At 42.3% G+C, this 22,465-nt stretch overlaps 1 protein-coding gene across 1 annotated transcript in view; it reads right to left on the reverse strand.

Moving 5' to 3' along the window:
* Positions 1-22,465, reverse strand: part of ALK (ALK receptor tyrosine kinase) — a 2,452,973-nt gene that overhangs the window by 1,648,403 nt on the left and 782,105 nt on the right. The gene's annotated exons all lie outside the window — the stretch shown is intronic.

Raw genomic sequence — 22,465 nt, forward strand, 5'->3', positions numbered from 1 at the left:
TACTCTTCAGTTAGTGAAGAGTTTAGGTAGACAGTATCTTGTCACACTTTCACTCTGTCACTTATCTTTGCATTCATAAGTCCATTCATCCATCTATTGAGTCATATTTACATTCATCCACTCACCTATCCCGAATAAAACACATACACAAGTATATGCAAAATAACTAAAAATAATAAATTATACAAAAAAGAAAGTGCTACTGCATATACATGACAGGCGTGTGAAGAATAAACAAAAAATGGAATGGTCCTGCATATAACGAATATTTGGTGCACTAATACAAAATAACTGACATGTTGTTTCGAAATTTGATGGCCATTTTGGAATGGTAAAACAATGACACAATGGGCAATACCCTTTATGATGGCCACTTGGTTTAGAATCACTAGTCAAGTGGGATGTGGTGCAATGCAAACGAAAGGTGCAGTACATGAACAGTCTTACAGCATTGTCACAGGAGGTGCTGAGCGCCCCCCAAAAATAATTTTAAAAGGGGGAACATATAAAAGGAGAAATTCAAAACTAAAGTGACTAGCACACAAGACCTGGTACAGACGCAAACTCAATTTCACGCGAATGTGCACATGGGACCAGACAAAATGCCATTAGCTAATTTAGATCTTGGCGGTGGGTTACTCTGTCACAACAGTGATGGATAGCACGTCCGCCAACATATAAATCCCATTATATTCTATAGGATTTATATGTTGGGAGATGGGATATCTGTTATTGTTGTGATGGGGTAACCAGTCCACCAAGATCTAAATCAGGGCTGCAGTTTGCAATAGAGGCACTGGCAAAGTTGACTGGCCCCTTTGATGCTATCTGCTCTCAAGGGCAGGAACAGAACGCGAATGACACTCAAACAGATCAATAGTTGAAAAGAGCTGACCTAAAGACCATATTTATATAAGGTTTAAAAAAGACTGTTCGGGCAGTTGAAACGCATCACCTATACCTATGTGGCCCGAATAAACACTAGTTTTATCAACCCCGAGCGTGCTGGAGTCTGTGTAAAATTCATACAAGCAGACATTGGAACAAATATATATATATATATACATATATATTCACTGAAAAAACCATAGGTTTCAGGGACATTATAGTTACTTGGACATTTCACTCATACGAAACCATAGAAATTCCCCCGTTATAGTTAGTTTAGCTAAATATAACTCCCACCCCCGCAATGCACTGCTGATGTCGTCACATATGATATCATTCATGACATGGTCAGTGACATCACTGATGGCATCTCAAATATTATCACTGATGACATCACTGATGACATCATCCAGTGACTGTGTGTTTCTGTAAAGTTTAAATATGTTTTATATATATGCCATGGTGTATTGAAGAATGAGTGGGTGTATAAGTGCCTGGATGAAGGATTTAGTAGGTGCGTAACTGACTGTATAAGTGAGTGATTACATGTGTCTTTCTGAATACATGGGTTAGTGGCTAAACTGTCTGAATGTGTGCATCAGTATGTCTGTTGTGTAAGCTGCTGCATGTGTTGGTCAGTAGTTACATGAGTGTCTATATGGTTTATTGATTGGTTGTCTCAGTATTTGTATGGGAGACTGTGTGTGTTTGTGGGTGGCTGGGAGGTGTGTGGTTCTGTGCATAAATGTGTGAGTGGTTGATTCACTGGGTGTATGGGTTCATGAGTGCATGTGTAAACAGCTGTACGGGCGTGTGAGTGTGTGTATGGGTGTGTTGGTGAGAGATCGAATGTCTCAGTGTACATGTCCAAGTAACTACATATGTAAAAGGCAATGTATGTCAGAGTTGGAGTATAAATGACGATACGTGAGAGTCAGTAATTGTGAGAGTGGCTGTATGGATGAGTGTGTACTTGTATCAGTGATTGTATAAGAGAGTAAGTATGTGTTAGTATATGTGTGCATAAGTGAGGTGTTGTGTGTATAACTGTATAGGTGAGGAAATGGGAGTGTGATTGATTCTTTGCATGACTGACTAGGTGTGTGAGTAACTCCATGGATGAGTGGCGGTGTGTGAGTGTCTGTATAGGTGTATGAGTGCATATGATAGTGTTGTATTGATGAGTGACTGTATGTATGAGTGATTGTATGGGTGAATGAGTGGATGTGTGTGTCGACCTAGGAATCAGTGAGTGTGTATGTAGTAACTGGTATTGGTGTGTCGATGGTTTTGAGAATGGTAGTCTGTATTTTACAGTGGGTGTATCAAAGGTTATATTAGAGTGTGAGGAGGTGCATTGTATTATCACGGAGATGTCTTCAGTGATGTCACTGACCATGTCATGAATGATGTAATATGTGACGTCATCAGCAGTGCATTGAGGTGGCGCGAGGTATAGATAGCTGAACTAACTATAACGGGGAATTTCTATGGTTTTGTACGAGTGAAATGTGCAACTAACTATAACGTCCCTGAAACCTATTTTTTTTTCAGTGAATTTCTAAGGTTTTTTAAATGCTTATTTCTAACTATAACGTGCCTGAAACCTATGTTTTTTTCAGTGAATTTCAATGGTTTTTTAAAATGCTAATTTCTAACTATGCCTACAAAGTAAAAACATGTGAAGAAAGAGGAAGAAAAGCGCAGCAAGACAAATGCAGAAAGAGGCAACAGAAGACGAAGAAAAGTGCAGAAAGAAGCAAGAGATGTGCAGAAAGAACCAACAGAGGAGCAGAGTCCCCCTGTGCCCCCAACTTCTTAGTGATGGGTACTGGTGGTAACTGACTCTGACTAACCAGGACCGGAGCAAGTGCTACGCTAAAAGACACTTAGGGGTCGATTCCGATTCGGGAAAAACTGCTCCGAATAGCCGTTCGGAGTGTTTTTCCCGTACAAATCGTACCCTGCAACGTCCCCCGTATGTACGACGAAGTACGATTCGTACCAGGAGCCGTACTCCGTACGAGTCGTACAAGACACTGTACGACTCTAATGTCTGTACGATTCTCCCTCGGAACCCGCTGTACGCGACATCTGTATGGTTCGCGGCTGGTTTTTACGACCCAGCAAGTACGATACGTGTCGGGTACGCACCGTACAACCCTTTTTCTACGGGAGCTGAAAACAGCCGTAAAAGCAGAGTTCGCGCCGAAACAGGTATGGAACGGCCCCCCGGGTACGGTGCATACCCCCCATGATCGCAGGGGTACACATCGTACCCCTGCGATCATGGGGTGTAGGAGCCGTACCCCCATTGTACGATCGGTGTACGAGCTGTACCCCATGTACGATCGGTGTAGGAGCCGTACCCCCATTGTACGATCGTTGTACGAGCCGTACCCCATTGTATGATGGGGATACGGCTCGTACACCCATCGTACATGGGGTACGGCTCGTACAACGATCGTACAATGGGGGTACGGCTCATACACGCATTGTACATGGGGTACGGCTCGTACACCGATCGTACAATGGGGGTACGGCTCGTACACCCATCGTGCATGGGGTACGGTTCGTACACCGATCGTACAATGGGTGTACGGCTCGTACACCGATTGCACAATGGGGGTACGGCTCGTACACCGATTGTACAATGGGGGTACGGCTCGTACACCCCATGATCGCAGGGGTACGGTGCGTACCCCTGCGATCATGGGGGTACGGACCATACGGTGTGTATGTGATTGTGTGCTTTTCCGTACGACTCGCCCTTACCTGACGTGGACCGTACGAATCGCGTCCTCATACCCCGGTCCGGATCGTACTCGTCGGGTCGTACGGCATGTGTACGAGTCGTACGGTATGTGTACGAGTCGTACGGTTCACGGTTTCAGCCTTGCAATACATACGGATCGCGACGATTCGGACGCATTCACGGAATACGGATCGTACTTCGCGACTCGGACGGATGGGTACGATTCGTACGGAGAGGGCTCTGGATACAAATCGTACGGATGGTTTTTTCCCCGAATTGGAATCGACCCCTCTGAATACAGTGAAAACACCTACATACACTAGGGAACACTATGCATTGGGGTACCCCTGTAATGAGCATGACCTCCTCTGTATTTGCCATGAGTTAGTGCCTGGGTCATTGCATGAGTACATGGGTAGTGACTGGATGATTAGAGTACTGCAAGGACAGTGCATGGTGATTTTATAACTGCTTGGGTTTTGGTGGAGGGATAGCATAAGTACACACATGTCCCATCAAACCCCGCCCCCTCCCTTCACCACTGTGCAAACGCGCCCCCTGAAGGGTTTTAATTTGGGGAATTAATTCCCCTTGGATCCTGAGGGTCCCTGGGGGCCAACTAGCCCACCATGTACCTCCAGTGAGCACCACAGAGCTGCGTTGCAGAGAGGTGGCCCGAGGCCACGCCCCTTTTTACACCTTTCTGCAACGCAACTCTGTAGCGTTTACTGGATGTACCTGGTGGGCTAGTTGGCCCCCAGGGACTCTCTGCATTCAAAGGGGGTTTAATTCCCCAACTTAAAAGGCACCACAGGGCGCGTTTGCACACTTGTCACACCAGGCCATGCCCCCTCTCTGCACCACTGTGCAAACACCCCCTGGTGCGTTGTAAATTGGGGGATTAAGTCCCCATTTGTATACGAAATGTTATTCTATTTTTCCAAATTGAACTGGGAGTTTTAGTATTTGCTGTTTTGGTACTGCATAAATACTTTATACATTGTACTATGTTAAGCCTTAGATACTAATGGGTTGAGCTCAGGTTGATTCATTGACTATTGTGGTTCAGTCTGACAGGTAAGCAGTGGGATCCAGAACATGGGTTTTGCAGTACCATACAGTAATTTAAGTTAAAATGAATACTCCTTATGAACATGACAGCAAAAATTGAGGTTCAAAGATGGCTGTTTCCTACACTGCTAATGCTGTAATGTTAACCCCTTCCATGCTCATGACGAGCTCAGCTCGTCATGCAGTACAATGCTCCTGTGCTCATGACGAGCTGAGCTTGTTATGACCACACCCGCTTTTATTGCTGTCCAGCACAGCAGGATAATCTCCCTAGCAGCGATGCGGTTAAATCTTTCAGTTTTCATGCCTTGTTTCAAATACTTGTTTTAGTCCAAAAATGTAACTTCTTGCCAACAGAATTAGTGTGTTTTGTAAATGACTTATGAGATTATTTGCTTTTTTTAAGCATTGTTTTAAGTTGAAAATAATGAATGATTTATAGTAGAGTTTTCGGATTCAGTATTATTAGGTAAAACATCACCTAGAAATGTTCCAAAAAGTGGGAATCAAAAGGAGTCCAGAGAAAATTAGCATATATTTTTCAAAGACTGTAATCAGAAACGTTATGATGAAGAGAGGTGGACAAATTGTTAAATGAGACAGATAATAAAATACATTAGGACATAGAAAGAGTGAGCATATGCCACCAAAGGCGTTTTTCCGTGAGCATAGCCAGCAAAGAAGTTTTCCCACACCAAAGGTATGCATACAATCTTCGGGCTAGTACATGCATGGATCGTATACTTGTGGAAAAGCAGTACCAGAAATCTGTAAACATGGCATGTGGGTGAAGACAGAGCAGGAGATAAAAATCATGTTCATAATTTTGTTGGAGGCAAGGAGGTACTAGAAAAAAGGGGATTATTGTTTTCCTTTCAGTGAAAATAATATCTAGCATTTATTATCTCAAATACCATAACATTTATATTTGTATAAAGTTGTATATCTTGCAGAATTACAAGTAGGTTCAGGAATTACAAGTGATATTAGGCTACAACACATAAAATTCCCTGGTATTTTAATGTTGCATGTTTTTCTGAAACAAATCCACTAGGTCCCACTTAGAGGACTTTGCTCTCAGTGCAATGCCCTGAATTATCCGTTTACATGCCGGAGTTGGTGCAGAAACATGATTGCCACATGTTATTCCCCACCCATAACCACTATATTGATATTTCAAGACCACTCGATAATAGGGCCTATGTCTGGTAACAAACATCTTAACGCTGGGTGTGTTGGATTTTTTACTTTGTCTCAAGCATAGTGGATTCTGAAATCAATTTGTTGTACCTTCCCCCTTTAATTGAGTGTTCTCTTAGTAAGAATATTACCATGTCAGCATTGGAACGGTCTGATCTGAGAAGATCAGTGTCAGCTGTAGCGTCCGTCGGCTGTCATGGACTGTCTGGTGGGTGTATAAATAAACTCTACAAGAAGTTACATGATGATCTCCTCATTTTATTACAATTCTTGGGCAAATGCAAGGCTAATGCATGTCTGTGTGTAGGAGCACTACTGTAGTGCTAACCAATTTACCGCAAGATCAAAGGAGCTAATCTTATCTCCTGACCATCTGTCATTATGATCATCATTAGAAAATGACCAACCCCCAAAACGAGGGAAGAGAATAAGAGAAAACAGGAACTGACGCCCTCCCCAAGGCCTGCCTCCATAGAAAGCTCAATGGTCCTGATTCAGAGCCTTGAGGTGGGCTTGCTGCAGAGAAGGGAGCACATGAAGTGGGTTTCTACCTTCAGATATGAAACCCGGATGTTCAAAGATAAGTCCGCTATTTAGTCTGAACCCTCTGCTGCTGCTGTAGTACCACAAGGTGACCTAGCCAGCTAAGACACCTTCAGACCTGTTGGTGTTAGGCTTCATCACATTCTTGCTCATCCAAATATGAGTGGGTGATAAACTGTACTGGAGGGTCTGCTAAAGATGACTTGCAGGGCAGGAAATCTGCAGGATAAGCTGGAGACTGGAACTTTTTGTTGAGTTCTCCCTAGGTTTTTGAACTCTATTTGCATGTGTATCTGCCTAAAACATGCTAACCATTTTGGCTATTTAACTGGTATGGACGGTTTGATAACACAGCTATAAAGTGAAAACAAAGGCCACAGGCCGCTTAAATTCCAAATGTGAGACTGCAGCAACCGCGGCCTGGACAGGGAACCGCCGTGAGGCAGGGCAGAGCACGGCTTAAAGTCGACTGACGAGGGAATAGGTATAATTAAATAAATAAATAATACCTACTTCCGCATCACCGCGCCCTTGCCGGCCGCACAGACTCACCGTGCTTACCTGTGCAAGCCGCTGCTGTCATGCAGCGAGGGCTTTTGCCACTCATAACTGGAGCAATGCTATATCATATGGCATGAAATTCAGACACTTTACACTGGAGCCTTTGTCTGGCTGGTGACATCCAAACTAAACTCATGCAAACAATTTGAATTCTGAAGGGAACACTGTGTGTGTGAGCTGTCACTGTGACCCGCAAATGTTCTACTTTGCAGAAAAGTGTTTTGCACCTAAACTTTTAAAAGGAGTATAAAGAGCTAAATGTTGTCCTAGTAGTGAAGATGCACTCTTTTAAATTGTATAGTTTTAGGCGTCAATTCATTTCTAAGCTTGTCTTGAAAATGTCAAGAAAATAATTCTTGTGAAATGTAACTCATTAATAATGTAAAGAAAAATCATATTTCTTTAAATATTGCAAAAGTGACTTTTAAAACACTTCCATATTCCACGCTTTAAAAACTCCTGTTTGTCGAGGAGGCCTTACACTTCTTTCTCTGACTGATTCTCTAATGCTCATCCAATTAGCTTCCTGCATGTCACTGCTTTCCTTCATGTGTGTCCACTCCTGATCAAAGGCATTCTCACAGCAAAAGTCATTTTGGCATGTATCTTAGAAAATATCACCCAGGAAAGGTTTCATGTGATTGTTGGACCGGGCCCTTTCTTCAGGGCCAATCCAGGTTTTGCCTTTGTTGAATTGTAGGACTCTGCACACTTTACTCCTGCCAACCAGTGGTAAAGTGCTTGTGTTCTTTCTTCTAAATATGATAACACTGGTATATACCTTATTGGTCCATTCAATTTAGTTATAGGTCTCTAGTATATGGAACTACATGTACCCAGGGCCAGTAAAGTAAATGCTTCTAGTGGGCTGCATCACCCATTGTGCCACCCACTATAGTAGCACTGTCAAACATGTCCCATACTTGCCACTGCAGCCTGTAGTGCAGTTTTAAACTGCCATTTCAAGTTGACAAAGTAAACCTTTTGCCAGGCTAAACTTTCATTTTTAATACTTATACATTATCCCTAAGTTAGGCCCTAGAAGCTCATAGATCACGGTGCAATGGTATTTAAAAAATAGGACATTGGTATGTAAGTTTTACATGACTTGGAAGTAAAAACTCTTTAAGTCATTTTTCACTGTAGCAAGACCACCTCGCCTATAGACTAACACTGGGGTGCCTTTAATACTCTTAATACATAATAACTTCAGGTTGGAAGCAGATAGAGAAATACTTCTTTCACTCATTTGAATTTGAATTTAAAAACATTGTTTATGTTAAAGTTGGATTTTAAGTTACTATTCTGAAAATGCCTAAACCATATGTAAACCAAAAGCCAATCTGCCACTGTCCAGGGTCACATGACTGTGAATCCCTCTCCTGAACGTACCCGAATAAACAACAGTCATTCTTGATCCAAGGCTAATGGCCAGGAGCAAAACATGTAGCTAATTTCATATTTCAGACTGAATACATATAACAAAATAAGAAAATGCAAGTTATACATTTGTTATTTATTGCACACCTTCCATCCATCTAAGACTGAAACTACATGTTCACTGACATTCTGTAACTATCTGCTTCCTCAATGTCACTGTACACTATTTCAATGAGCCCACCTTGGTCATGTGACAAATTATTCATGAAATGCCCCATTATAACTGCTTATCTTCCTCCTCTCCTTCATTCTGAAGTTATACCAGCAAAGGCATGCCCTGTAGAACTACATTTTATTGTCCATCACACGTATGACATGAAAGACCTCAAAGACCCAGAAGAACCGTTGCCCACAGTAGAGTTCTAAGGACTATTCCTTGCAACGTAGGCAAAATAGCCTATGTACTGTTGAATAATGACATTACTAATTTGATTTTCTGTAGTGATAAGTGTAAATCTGCTGTTTTGAAGCGCTGTAAATAACAGCTGTTAATGTCAACCATTTTACCTATCAACTATTGATGGGAGACTGTGTCTACTTGCCAGTATTCAATCATGTGACCCTAAAACAAAAATAAGTAAACATTTTTATAGTCAATCCTCTTAAGGCTCAACGACCTCTCCTCTATGAGGAAACTCCCTTGGAATCATAAGAAAATAATATATACATTTATGTGTAATATTCCACACCCAGGAAAGATGATGGTCACCCACTGTCAAAAATCTAAAAGCTTTGTTCCCACCTTTCATTGCGTATGGGCCTGAGATGGGACCAAGCTAACTTCTGATGTCAGTTGGCAGGAGACACACTAGTCTTCTGGTCCTTCCAGCAAACCTGCATTTGAAATCACTCAAATGGATTTGCCTGGGGAATAATTCTCACAAATCAGGCACTTCTGTTCTGGCCTCAAGTGGATGAATGTCAGCGAAAGGGAAGAGCTAGATTTCAACACTGACAGAGAGGTCGCGCAGGAAGGGCCAAACGTGCATGAACTCACTGTCCTCAGCAGATCGCCGGAGGGACTCATGTCTGAAAAATAGTAACATTTATTTTCTTTCTAATTATTTTTTAATTTAAATGTACAAAGTCCTGTGTGGGCTAATTCTACCCTACATATTTTATTATTTTACATATAGACATTGGCATTGTTACATAGTCAGTTAGGAGTGCAGCATTGTCATATTTTTCTCATTACCAATTAATATTCCTTGCATATGCACATATATGTATTTTACGACTGCATCTTTTATTTTTTTTCAAACGTATTCCATGTTATAAGCTCAATGTCAGTGAGAGCGGTTTCTGAAGAGGGCAGTGAGTTTTCTTCATTTCCACTCTGATTATTTGTCATTTATTTTCTCTCCATTTTGGAAACGGAAGCTATTGGGTCTGCTATAACCCATGGACCTAGGATGTCCCTTGGCTGCTCTGAAGTTCTGATAGCATCCAGAAATTTCTATAGCACTTGGAAGGAATCAAATGTATCTTAACCTGAGGCTGCCTCACCAGGATTCTAGTTATGCATGCAACCCTTGAGTGTACAGTGAGCTGAACAATTCTTCTAAGTGCCAACTGAGAACTACCTCCTGAGAAACATCTTGACCCTGGCAGGCAGGCACTCACAGAACATTGTGCAGACTGAGCCTTTCCTTTTCCAATGTCCATGTTTAACTGAAGACTCTAACCACCCTGGAGCTATGTCTGGGTGGAGCCTCCAGTTTGGAGAGGTGGAATCATTCACTGGGACAAAAGAGGTTGTTTAGGTTCCTTTAAATTTCACAGTATTTTCCACTGTTTATTTTAAATTTATAATCGATTTTACGTGTAATTCATTTTTCCAGTCAACCCATTTAGTAAAATATTTTTGTTTCTTACTCACCTGTTTAAATTCTTTCTTATCCAAAATTTATCTTTTTACTTGAATTTGGGGTTGACATTGAATTACTTCATGGTTTGTTATACTGTTGAATACTTTTGTTGACATATTGTACACGTGTCGAATTCTTGCTTTGCCTAAGATAGCAAAGTTGAGGCAGTTCTGCACTCACTAAAACTTGCTTACACTTAGTAGACTTGACTTCTGGGCATTCTCGGATAGGCCTGTTTCTCAAATATGAGTGAATATTCTCTATGGGTGTAAATGCCCTATGCTTTGCTAAATGTACTCTAATAAATGTATTCCTCCTTCTAGTTTTTAGATAGTTTTCTTGCTCTTTTTTTAAATACTTTATAGCTGGCAAAATGTACATAATCCAAAGCAATATGTCAATATCTTCAGGTCACAACTCCAACAGCCAGAGGGAGGCGTGCTTATTCTGGAAACATAAAAAAGTAAAGGTACTATTTTCCTCCCAGTTTTGACAGACATCTAAAGAGTATTCCAATCTGCTGTCATTTGCATGAGCAATTTTTACAAGAAACGGGAAAATGGAGATTGCTACTGTGAATGTACAAACTTTAGATATTTGTCTTATTTTAAAGTGGCACGTTTTTCGTGGACAATACAGATGTTGAGTTCTTCATCAAAACGATAGCATAAAATCATACCCCAAATTGCGAGGCTACAATGGTACCTCCAAGAGGAATGCTAAAAAATGATTGCTACTTTGATAAAAGCAGAGTGAAAGGCATATGCACTTACGCTCGTCTGTTTTCAGAGCAGGTATTCTGTATTCTAATTACAAACGTTCTGTTCTACATTAAATAATAACTTTTTTCCTGCGATTGAAGTCTGACAGCATGTACTCGATTTCTGTATTCAGGCGACATCAAAGACTCTTGTGCATACTCCACAATTTTGTAATGATATTAAGGTACCAACATCTTATCTTTATATACATTGTATTATTTCATGGTATATCTCTCATGCCATTATGCCACCATGCATCTATTCCGGTGTGTCATGTTATAAAATGCTATAAAAAACATCTAGGGGCATATTAGCAAGGGGAAGTATTGCTGCTTTTTCGGCGAATTGTGCCGAGAAAGCGGCGATACTTCTAGAGCCCTATCCACAAGGGCATTTTAACGCCTGGCTCAAGCCCACTTTGCATGTCGGCGACAAACATCGCTAATGACATGCAAAGTGGGGGTTCCCACGTCCAACCACATGTAAAATGTGGTTGGAGGTGGGAACACCCTATTACCAAGGCAGGCGTTGGGAGAAGGAGACGTGCGATAAACTTGTTTATCGCAGGTCTCCCAACGCCTGCTCTGACCAGGTGTTAGGCATTGATAAAATGGGGGTGTGGATCATAAAGCTGAATCCACCCCCCCCCCCATATTATCAATGCACACATTAGCGCATGAAAACAACGTTTGCTTTCATGCGCTAATGTGCCATATCGCCGACTATCGCCGGATTTAATTTCGCCTACGTGATGCGCATTGATAATTGCATGCTATCACGGCGAAAAAATCAGGCGATAGCCGGCGATATGAAGATGTGCGATGTGCGTTCATTAACGCAACTTCTAGGTAATATGCCCCCTAGTCTTTTCAGTTCTGGCCTCTGGTTTCTGGGCCTATGCTTTGGTCTGAGACCAGCAGCGGCTGGCGCAGGTAAGAGGAGTGAGGCCAGGTGGGGGAGGGGTGGGGGGGGATTTCGCCAACGACCACGAGGTAAAATTAAATAAATAATTAATGTGTCCTCATCGTCGTCTGTCCAAATCTCCCCTCCCCCACCACACGGTCCCACCGCTCTTACCTGCAAGGGCCAAGGCTGTGTGAGACACCCCAGTAGATTTTCTCAGCCTGTAATATATGGAGATGATTGTTTAATACTGCAACCTCCACCTTGTAAAATAAAGTCAGTTTTTGTAAACAGTTGGGTGAATGGATCTGAACAGATTGGATATCCCAGTTCACAGGAGAATGGGGCTGGGCCTACATTTTTCATGATTCATTTAGGAACTGGAAGTAACTGTATCATTAATTTTGGGTTATGTTTATTTTGTGTGATGCTTTTCATTTGTACACTTTATGTTTCACTGTGCTAAAACCGTAACTTTGTATTGGCACATGGTACAAAGAGCAGACTCTTGGCCATGCATAGATCATATCTAAGGTCTGATTATGCTAACATTGTGTAAGGAATAGACCACATGGAAGTCAAGCACGTATATCAATGTGGAGTGCTTCGGTATTGTTTTTTTAACAATTATACACCAAACGGGGAATTTCCTGTTACAGATTTTGCACCCCAGGGGGCAGGGTGCACATACCAAGGGAGCACCAAATCTTACTGAATTGCTTGATTTTTACATTTGAATTCTCGGAGACGCTTGTGCAAGCTTTGAATATGCAGATATTCTTTGCATAGCCACCTATCGTGTGTGTATTATACAGTCTCAGAGAAGTATGGCTCTGATTTCGGAGAAGGATGCTATGTTATATTTTATCCATGAGGCTTTACACTGGTAGTACATGAGGTGGTATAGTTCCTTGAATGTCAGTAAGAAGTGAAAGGATACTGGGTTGGTATACTCCCTCACCAATCACAAAACACTCCATCTCACTTCTTAAGCTCCTGTGTAGGCAGTGAGATCTGAGAAAGACATAGAAAAGGGTAGAGGACAAACCAGTAATACTGTGACTGGAACAATACTGTGACCCCTGCCAGGAGCTTTGGGGAGGCACCCACTCCAGACTTGTGCTCTTGTATACTCTTTTCATATCTGGTGCCCTCTGCTACTGGGCTCTCTTCTATGCCTAGGGGGAAGGGGGCTTCCAAATGGCCCTGAAGCATGTTACTCTGAGGATTGTTATTAGACTGATCCTTCTGTCATGCCTAAAGAAATGTGCACTGCACAGTGGACCCTTACTCCAGTGCACAGTCACTCTGCAAGAAGCACAAGGCCTGGCTGACTATGGAGTGCAGGTAGAAAGGTAAATGCAAATGCCAGCATTTTTAAAGCGCACAGCTACCTATGGCAGAGGTGTCCCGGAGCTGGGGGGCCGTCAGGAAGATTAAGCAAGCCATTGCCCAGAGTCACATGGTGCTGGGCTAACCTGCCGTCAGAGACGGGGATCAAACCGTGAACCCTGTGGTCCGGAGTAAGGCACCCTGGCCGCTGCGCCACACCTCTTCCTGTGGAGAATTCCCAAATCAGAAGTTTTCAAGGCCTGAACATCTGGTCTAAACCCAGAGGCCTGACTGCTAAGGCTGCAACCCAGAGGCCTTACTGCTTAGCTTCTGTTTTTGCCAGGAGAAAGAGTGATTTGTGACAGAAAGTGTGAAGGGTAGAAAGAATTAATAAATAAAAAGGTGAACCACGATGCCTTTGGCTGCTGGTACAGTTGGTTGGGGGAGGCCTCAAGAGCACAGCACATTACACTTTGCTCAACTCTACTGAGCAGTGTTTGAGGTTTCTAGTCTTTTTTGACTTGTCTCATATGCCAAGCTTTTTGCTATGGTAGTGGGTGCCTTGGGGATTTGGGGCACCTCCAGGAAGAAGAAAATGTGATTGCTATTGCTGTTGTTTCTTTCAATGGGTTATGCACCAATGAGTCATCTCACATCTATTAATATTTTACCCTTTAGATGTGGGGTTAACCACCTGCATTCACCACAACCAGTGAGTAAATAAGGAATGTCCCTCCTAATCCCCAGGAAAGCCCCTTGGCCACCATGTAGCCGTGCCAGTGGGGACCCACCAGGGGCTAGGCGCACTGTCTGAGTTCTTCCATCAAATGCAGCGACAGGTGGGAAGAGTATACTAGCCAGCTTCATTATCCAGCACAGAGATAAGTATCAGATAGCGCAGAGGAGGGGGCAAGGTTGAGCAGCTACAAGAACCCACCACATAATCTGAAAGGACTATGTAAAATTAAATGAATGACTATTACATTTTCACCATGGGCGACCCACAAAGGGTCACCCATGGTGAAAATTGTAATTCATTAAAGTCCTTTTCCTTCTGAAAGTGAAATCCCTGCCTAGAATTGATTAATTGAGTGAATTGTTATTAATGCTGAGTTGTGGGTTTCTGGCCAGCAACACCTCCTGGGTTAGCCATGGACTGCTCTATCCCACTACCAGCTCTTCTAAGTCAGTCAGATGTACTTTTCGGATTGTATCCTGTAAAAAGGGTGACTGACCACAACCTAGCATTTGACACTTTTATAGATACAAAGATCACTTTCCACTATCTGACCATGTCCCTCAGGGGTTAGAATGCGCTATTTTTGGCACAGATGGCCATTGCATAATTTTTTCACTGCATGTTTCTCAAACCAGGACACGGCCAGGAGGAAAAAAGGTTTTCATCCAATCAGATTTGATGTTAGATTCAGGTTTTGATCGTGAACTGATTCACAAATCCAAACAGCAATATATATTTTGACAATTTATCTTCTTCAATTTGTCAAACAACACTGAATGCACCGAGCGATTCCAGAAGCTATGTTAGCACAATGTTATCTTCTTTGTCTATTATTTGTTTCTGTGTATTTAAGCAACGTTTTCTATGTAAACTTGGTAACTGTAACAAATGGGCCTGCACTATAAATGTAGCTCTCTTGACCAACCAACACAAAACTTTCCACATAGTTCCTCTTAGCTACAAATATATTTTGTTTCAGAAGATTACGTACTGAATCGTGACTGAGTAAATGTTTTTAATGATCCAAAAAGTGCTTCTTCAATGTAAAGTGCAAGGTAACCATAAACAGTTTATGGTAGATTCTGTGATATATATTTGTGTCAGCTATGGATATACCAACACTTTCATATTAAAAGCCCCTAAATAGGCCTCTCTTTTCTTTATCTTTGTCTGTGGTGACAATGGTGCAGATAACTGCTCCATTTCAGTTGTTGTCAGTTTTTATAACTTAGTTGCAAACACATTAAAAGGTTTTCCTGTGAATTTTAATGTCTTTTTAGTTTAATTTTATGTATTTTAAAACCCACCAGCACCTCTCAGACGAATAGCAATTGTGTTCACTAGTAAGGTGTATAAAAAATACCCGCAGACAGTATTTGACTGCCTGAGTACTCTTTACAATAATTTTATATCATGGAGAATAAGTTAATGTGATCATTATTTGATTTATAAAATTCCTTTGGAACTGCATGTGCATTTCACAGACTTTGAATCCTGTATGCAAGAATTAAGTCATTTTATACCACTCTGGTGTCCATCCCCAAACTCCCACTGGCTCATGGCTCTCTCTTCATGGCTCTGTGGACCTCCCTACCTCAGTCTGTAAGATCTCAATCAAGTCATACCCTGTTTAGAAGGGCGCAAAGACTTGGTTTTTTGTCACCTCCCCTAAATAACTGTGTTCACTTTAGCTGTTTCCCACTGCTCCGCTAGCGCCAAGACACTTCGCGCGCTTAACAAGCCTTTACTTACTTACTCCACTAAAACTGACTTATATGAGTCCGACGAATACGCAGCCAGACTCAAAATGGCAGCCGAGCCAGAAATTCTCAGTTGTGCCAAAGAATGTAAACTGAGATCCAATGACTAGTACTTAGATCAGATCAGTGGTGCCCAAGATGTCACTGGTGAGAACATTTTGCTCACAGTACCCTCTGATGTTCCTCACCATGCCTTCTGTAATGTTGGTACACTGCACAGGCCACAGTACGAGCTGTCTCTTTGAACTCCAGTTTATTCGTGTTACACAGAGGGATCAGGTGAGAGTTGGGCGGCGCAGCTTCGACTCCACAGCCTCTGTAACTCAAATGCCATGGTGTGGAGCCCGGACTGTGGAATCTTCCACACATTGTATGCCAAATTCCCATTACTGTAATTCTACAACCACAACACCTTCCATACCTTTTTGGACAATGTTACACTGGGCAGTGATTGCATTTTCTTTGAAGGCGAGAGGAAGAAGGCTTTCCTGCATCACTGGTGCAAGCCCAATGACTAGCAAAGCGTAGCGCCTCCTGGTGGGTTTCTGAAGACACCCTTTATGGAATTGGGAAATTATGCACAGTGGGGCCAGTGTGTAATCCGAAAGAGTAGAAAGCAATCAGTAGAGAAAGGTATAAAATGTGATGACTGAATCATATAGAAAATTGCAAAGAATGCCAAGACGCCATTGTAAAGTAGTTTAATATAATTTCATGTTTCACAATATGACTGGCCACCATTTCACGTTGAACCTGCCAAACAATTATCAGTGACAACCTCTACCAAGTACAGAGGGGTCTTTATCTTAAAAGTTTTTTAACCAAAGTTACTAGGTCAATGTGTTACTAAAGGAATGTGCCTTTTTCTTGAAATTTAACAGTTTTGACCAATATTGTAGAAATTACTTGCTCTAAATCTACCATTTGCTACTAAATTTCTAAAATGTTCTTCTGGGGAAAACATCCACACCTTTCGGGAAAAAAAAGAATTAAAATAGAAACAGTTTTGTACCAATACCTTCAACATGCACCATGCCTCATTATTTCCCAAAAATCTATTGGAGAGGCCACCATCTTCTTTATAGGTCTTTAAATCTGCTCAGTTTTTCTGACTCAAAGTTTTTTAACCACATCAACGCTGATGACGAGCTCAGCTCGTCATGAGGTACACCTCTCGTACGCTCATGACGAGCTGAGCTCGTCATGAACCGCGGGATTTTCAAATCTTCAGCGCACAGCGGGAAAATGCGCCGCACCGATGCGGTTAAAGTTCAAGGTTTCCCGTAATTCACAGAGAAGAGCTCTAAATTGGTTTTTAAAATATATACAGTTTCGATCATTGTCACTGACCTAAATTGTGCTTTAAAATACTTTTTTTTGCACTAGGGTCCATGGCTCACCTTCTACGTCACTATGTTATCACAGAGTCAGTGCTGCAACTATTTTACTATGGCTTTCATCACACCAAAACTACTCAATGGAATTCTACCAAAATTGGCTTGAAAGTGAAAGTTTATTCAGAATAGTTTTTCTGGCTTACAGAAAATCTGTTCAGATGTTTTAAGATGGAGAAACTGGAAGGTTGTTGGCTTTGCTTCGAAGTGTTAATGTTGACAACCGAATGACTCACGAACCATGTTTGCTGTTCTGCCCCTTTTCAGTGGCCATGCTTTCAGAACTCTGAAAGCAAATTGTGATGTTGCTCATGTGGTCATTACATAATGTGTGCAATTTGCAAAATGTTCATGAGAAAAGCAAATAACTGGCGGGTACAGGGGGTCAGAGACTAGCCAACTGTGGCGGAACTGCTTTACTAAGAAAGAAAAAAAATATATTAATAAACCATGAAAGCCGCCCCACAAATGAGAGGCCCTGGGTGTTCTCGAATGGTTCAGGAATTAATCTCGGCATGAAAGTGTTTAATGCACATTTACTTCACTAACTGGGCATGAATAAAAGTGGACAACCAAATCTACTTCATTCAAGGAAACATTTTTAAACATACTAACACAAAAGAGCAAAGATTTCTATAATATTCTACTGTTTTATATACAATTATAAACAGTCGGGGAAAAAAGGCTTAGCTTTTGTTGTGGGTCGTTTTGGCCCCAAGTTATGCTAAACTGTGGTTGGCTGATGTTGCATAGGACGGTGATTGAGGGCCACATGCACAAAAGGTTTTAGCGGTCGCCAAAGAAGAATTGGGCTGTTAGCGACAGCTAAATAGCCTTTTGACATATACTAGACCTATCTTGAAAGTCGGTAACCTATTACCAACTTGCAAAATAGGGTTTTCGAGTTGGTATTAGGAAGGTGCATGTCAAGGGCGTCACTTTCTATTTGTGAGTCGCAGGGGGATGTATGAATGTTTTGTGACCGGAAAGCATTTGCAAAAAATATTTGCAGTCTATTGCCTACTTCAAGTAGGTGGTCACCCAGTCGCAAATGTGAAGAGGTCAACAAGGGACCCCTGCCCCTTCGTGAATGGTTGTGAAAAATGTTTTTAAGAGCAAGCAGAGATCTCACGTGCCACTGCCTACTCTTAAAAAATGAAATTGAAACGTTTCATTTTGAAATGCATCCTGATGCATTTAATTTTTTTTAAAGTTGCTTTATTTAAAAGCAAACATGCTGGTCTGCTGTTCTCAGAAGGCCACCGTCCCAGTGTTTTTAGTCATTCTCAATAGGTCACAAATTGGAACCTACCTCATGGATATTGGTGAGGTAGGTCAATTGCGACCTCATTAGGAATCGCTAAATGCATCTGAAACACATTAGTACATCGCGTTTTGCAACTTGCTATTTGCAAGTCGCAAAAAGCCGCGATTTGGAACTGGAAAAATGAAGAGGTCGTACATGAGACCTCAAGTCGCTTATTGAATATGAACTTCTTCAGACTTCAGAGCAGTTGGTCACTGGGCTTAATTTGGGGAGACCTTCATGTCTTTTGATGTACTGATTAAGCCCCACACTGAGGTATATTGAAGAAAAATATAAAGCTTGAAAGGGAAGAAGGGGCTTTTCACATATATGACGCAGAAGGCAATCAAATACTTTGGTTCAATTCACACTATTGGATTTTCTTTTGCTGAACTTTCTGAGATTTTGTTTCACACCAGCTAGGACAGTTGAACAGGATTTCATGGCGGAAGGTGTGGAGCTTCACAAAATTTTGAAAAACTCTGAGGGGAATCAGTTGCTGTCATCGTCTGTGGACATGTTGCCTTTTTGGGATTGTTCTGTTACTCCACCCTGAAGCATTCTAATGGGTCTTGTGAGAACATGGATTATTAGATGAAGTGGATGGTAGTCCTATTCAAGTAATAATGGCACAGTCCTTTACCTGGTCCAGTTATCTTTCAGTAATTTAAGCCTAAACTCAACCCTTGTTAGCTGTAGCACAGAGCAGGCATGCTTAACTTAGAAAAAATAAGTGTAAAGTTTTCATCAGTATCAAACATGAAATAAGTAAAGAACACAACACAATAAAAGTACTTCCCAATTTATAAAAGTAGTATATATTTCCTATATATCTTATTCTTGGGCAGTATGTTGATACCTTCAAGCAGGGCCCATATGAATAATCCCTAGTTACAGACTGGAATACTGTTAACAACTCTCTCAACAACTCTCGAAATCTGCCTAATCACAGCCAAATGCAGGACTTAAAGCAGGCAAGATCCCAAATTAAATTAGTATCCACTTGATGTTTCTTGACCCTCTATTATTCCTGTGCTTCATTTTGTAGTTTTACATATGCAATAAATTTGCCCACAGGCATTAGCTTGCTTTACAAGAGACCCAAATTACATTACACTTTATTTAAGGCACAGAGGCATTAGTTGTTTAACCAGAATCACTAGACTGAGCCGAGGCCAGGACTCAAGTCTGATTCCCCATTTCCAACGGTGACAGCCCTACTTTCAGTCTTTTTGTCACTGTGGACTCAATCAGTGGGCAGAGGAAGTGTGTGAAGACAGAATGTACACCAGTATCCCTTGGAGCAGGCCTACTCTGGCAGCTTAATTAGTTTTGGCAAGGATGCTGTGCAAGTGAGACAGGTTTTACCAACCTAATCAAGAATTTTCTATTTGAATAAAGCTTGGCATTGTACAGGTGAAAGGCATTACACTATATGTGAAATGTCACTCTTCATGCAATCGAACCACTAATCCTAAACATTCCCTCATGCCAGCCAGCTACAGTGCTGATGTTCAAGTTTTGAGAGATTTGATTTGTGGCATCACAACTTGTACTTCCTAGTTCCCCTCAATTCCATGATGGAAGACATCTCTGATGTCTGGTAACAACTCCCCACCGCATGTTTCTACTGTACTTTCTTCTTAGATGAATGGTACATACAAGGGCAGCACACATGGCCCTGATTTTGCACTCACTTACCAGTGTGAGTGCAAAATCAGGGCCATGTGTGCTGCCCTTGTATCCAACAGTGTAATTTGGCCTCCTTCTCAACAAAATTCATACTGAGAGCTAATTAGCAAATTGATCCACTTTTGTTGGCTTGCTCAGGTGAAACATTCCATGCAGATCATGCAAATGCTCAATCAATCAATCACATACCAAAGGGGATGATGGACGGAGCGTTTGAGCAACTCAAACACTCACCCCCAGTCAACTGATCTGGGTTTAATCCATCATCATTCTTTAGCTCACTCCACCACCCCAGCTCAGACATGGCCATATGCAAATCAGTCTGACCCTCTGCCTCATGGGAACAGTCCAGCCTGAACTGCCAAGCCATGTCTTCCCTGGACCGGAAACAAGCATCCTGGGACCGGTTTCGGATTCATAATCCTCATCAGCCAGGCTATCTTGAATCCAGTGGCAAAGTGAGCAAGGGACCCACGTCTGGGCATACCCTGCCAACTTAGGGCGAACAAAGCGATACCAAAGGGGATGACGGACGGAGCGTTTGAGCAAATCAAACACCCACCCCCAGTCATCTGATCTGATGTGCATATGTCCACATCCCCTGGATACATTTTAGAAGGTCATATGTGCCGGAGTATAAAAGAGGAATAACGCTCAGTAAATATGGCTACATGCAAATTTTGATGCGTAAAGCACGGAAATGTGCACGTTTTGCTCCATTTTATTTCAAAACTTGGAATAGGTTGTAGGTATCACGTATTGCACCTGGTAATTTTGTCAGGTGCGATAAATAACTCATACCCCCTGGAGAGCTCGTAATCAAAGCGCTTTTCAATGCTGCAAGCCTCATTTTGTGTCTCAATTTAAATTTCCTATACTTGAATATCTCAGGCCTAAAAGCTGTTTATTCCCTAGAATGCGCTTCTCTAGGGGCAGAGCTCGCTGTTAACTCTGTCAGTGTCACATAAAACAAGTTCACAAAGCAACTACGAATACAACCAGTTCAGCAGTTACACCACTGATGTATGTCTTCCTGTTTTCATAGTCAGGGCTGAGCTTTCATTCCCCGGGTCTCTTCTGAGACGCACTGATGATTGACAGCCGGGAGAACAAGGCCTCGCGTGATTGCATAAATCATACTTCACTTAACATGCTAACATCAACCTTGGGGTGGGGGGCTCGTCTCTCCCCCCTGGGGCTGCCGTCATTTACAATCTGGGCCACTTGAAAAGAACATAAATCAGATACAGACGACCCTCAGCGGAGGGCGATTTGTTTCATCCGCCATGTTGTTAAGTTTGTCAACAAGGGAAGGATTCCTTTCAGGAAGATGCGCAACAAATCAGAGCGCTGGTGACATTCTTATTACCACTACAAAAAGACAAGGGGTCTCACAGGAGGATTGCGCTGCAGCGCGAGAGCCATAAACAATCTCGAAAAAAATCAAAGGACGGAAAGCCCTCTTCAGTAGAAACAAAGGCAAATATTCCCTCTGATAATTAACAGGCCCCCCCTCTGCTGAGCGCCAATGAAAGGTTTAGCAGGATGTTGTTACAGACGCCTCAATGGACCTCCCAAAGCACAGCCATATTTATTTACACGATCTTTGAAAAAAAACAAGCATTGTCAGATGTGTAACGTTTGTGGGGGGGGGGGCGCTATTATCAAAACACATTAAAGAGGGACCATAATCGCAGGGGCAATAAAGGCACAGACACTCATGACCACTGGTACGGACCGGAAGTCCCGAGCGACCCCGGCCCCTTTATTTAAGCTCTCCGGCCACGCCTGGCTAGAGAGTGATACATTGTGTGGTTCTCTTTCCGGGTCTTCACCCAGCCGGGTGAAGAACTAGACCGCTACATCTCTTCCCAAATTGGTATATGAAACAAAATATTGTCAACAGATTATTAACAAACAAAATCTGCTAGTCTTTGGTTTGGCCGGGGATTCGCCCTGAGGTTATATTGGTGCCGGTGTTCATAGTGTTGGTGGCGTGGACTTGAAGGCCCTGTGCTGCTGGCCTGCTCCAGGACTGTGGGCTTCGGAAAGTGGTGACTTTGCAGGACTTGACAGTGGAATTTCATCCACTTTGCTTTGACTGATCTACCACGTGGTGCATTCTGCCTGCGCCCGGAACTTTCTTGAACCCGAGATATTCCTCGTTATCGTCTCGCCGTTTCGTTCCGCAGTGACTGCTGTTCCCTTGGTTGATTTCACGACCCACAGTCTGGGCTCAGAGGGAGTTCGAA

This window comes from Lissotriton helveticus, chromosome 6, assembly GCF_964261635.1.
Source record: "Lissotriton helveticus chromosome 6, aLisHel1.1, whole genome shotgun sequence".
NCBI lineage: Eukaryota > Metazoa > Chordata > Amphibia > Caudata > Salamandridae > Lissotriton > Lissotriton helveticus.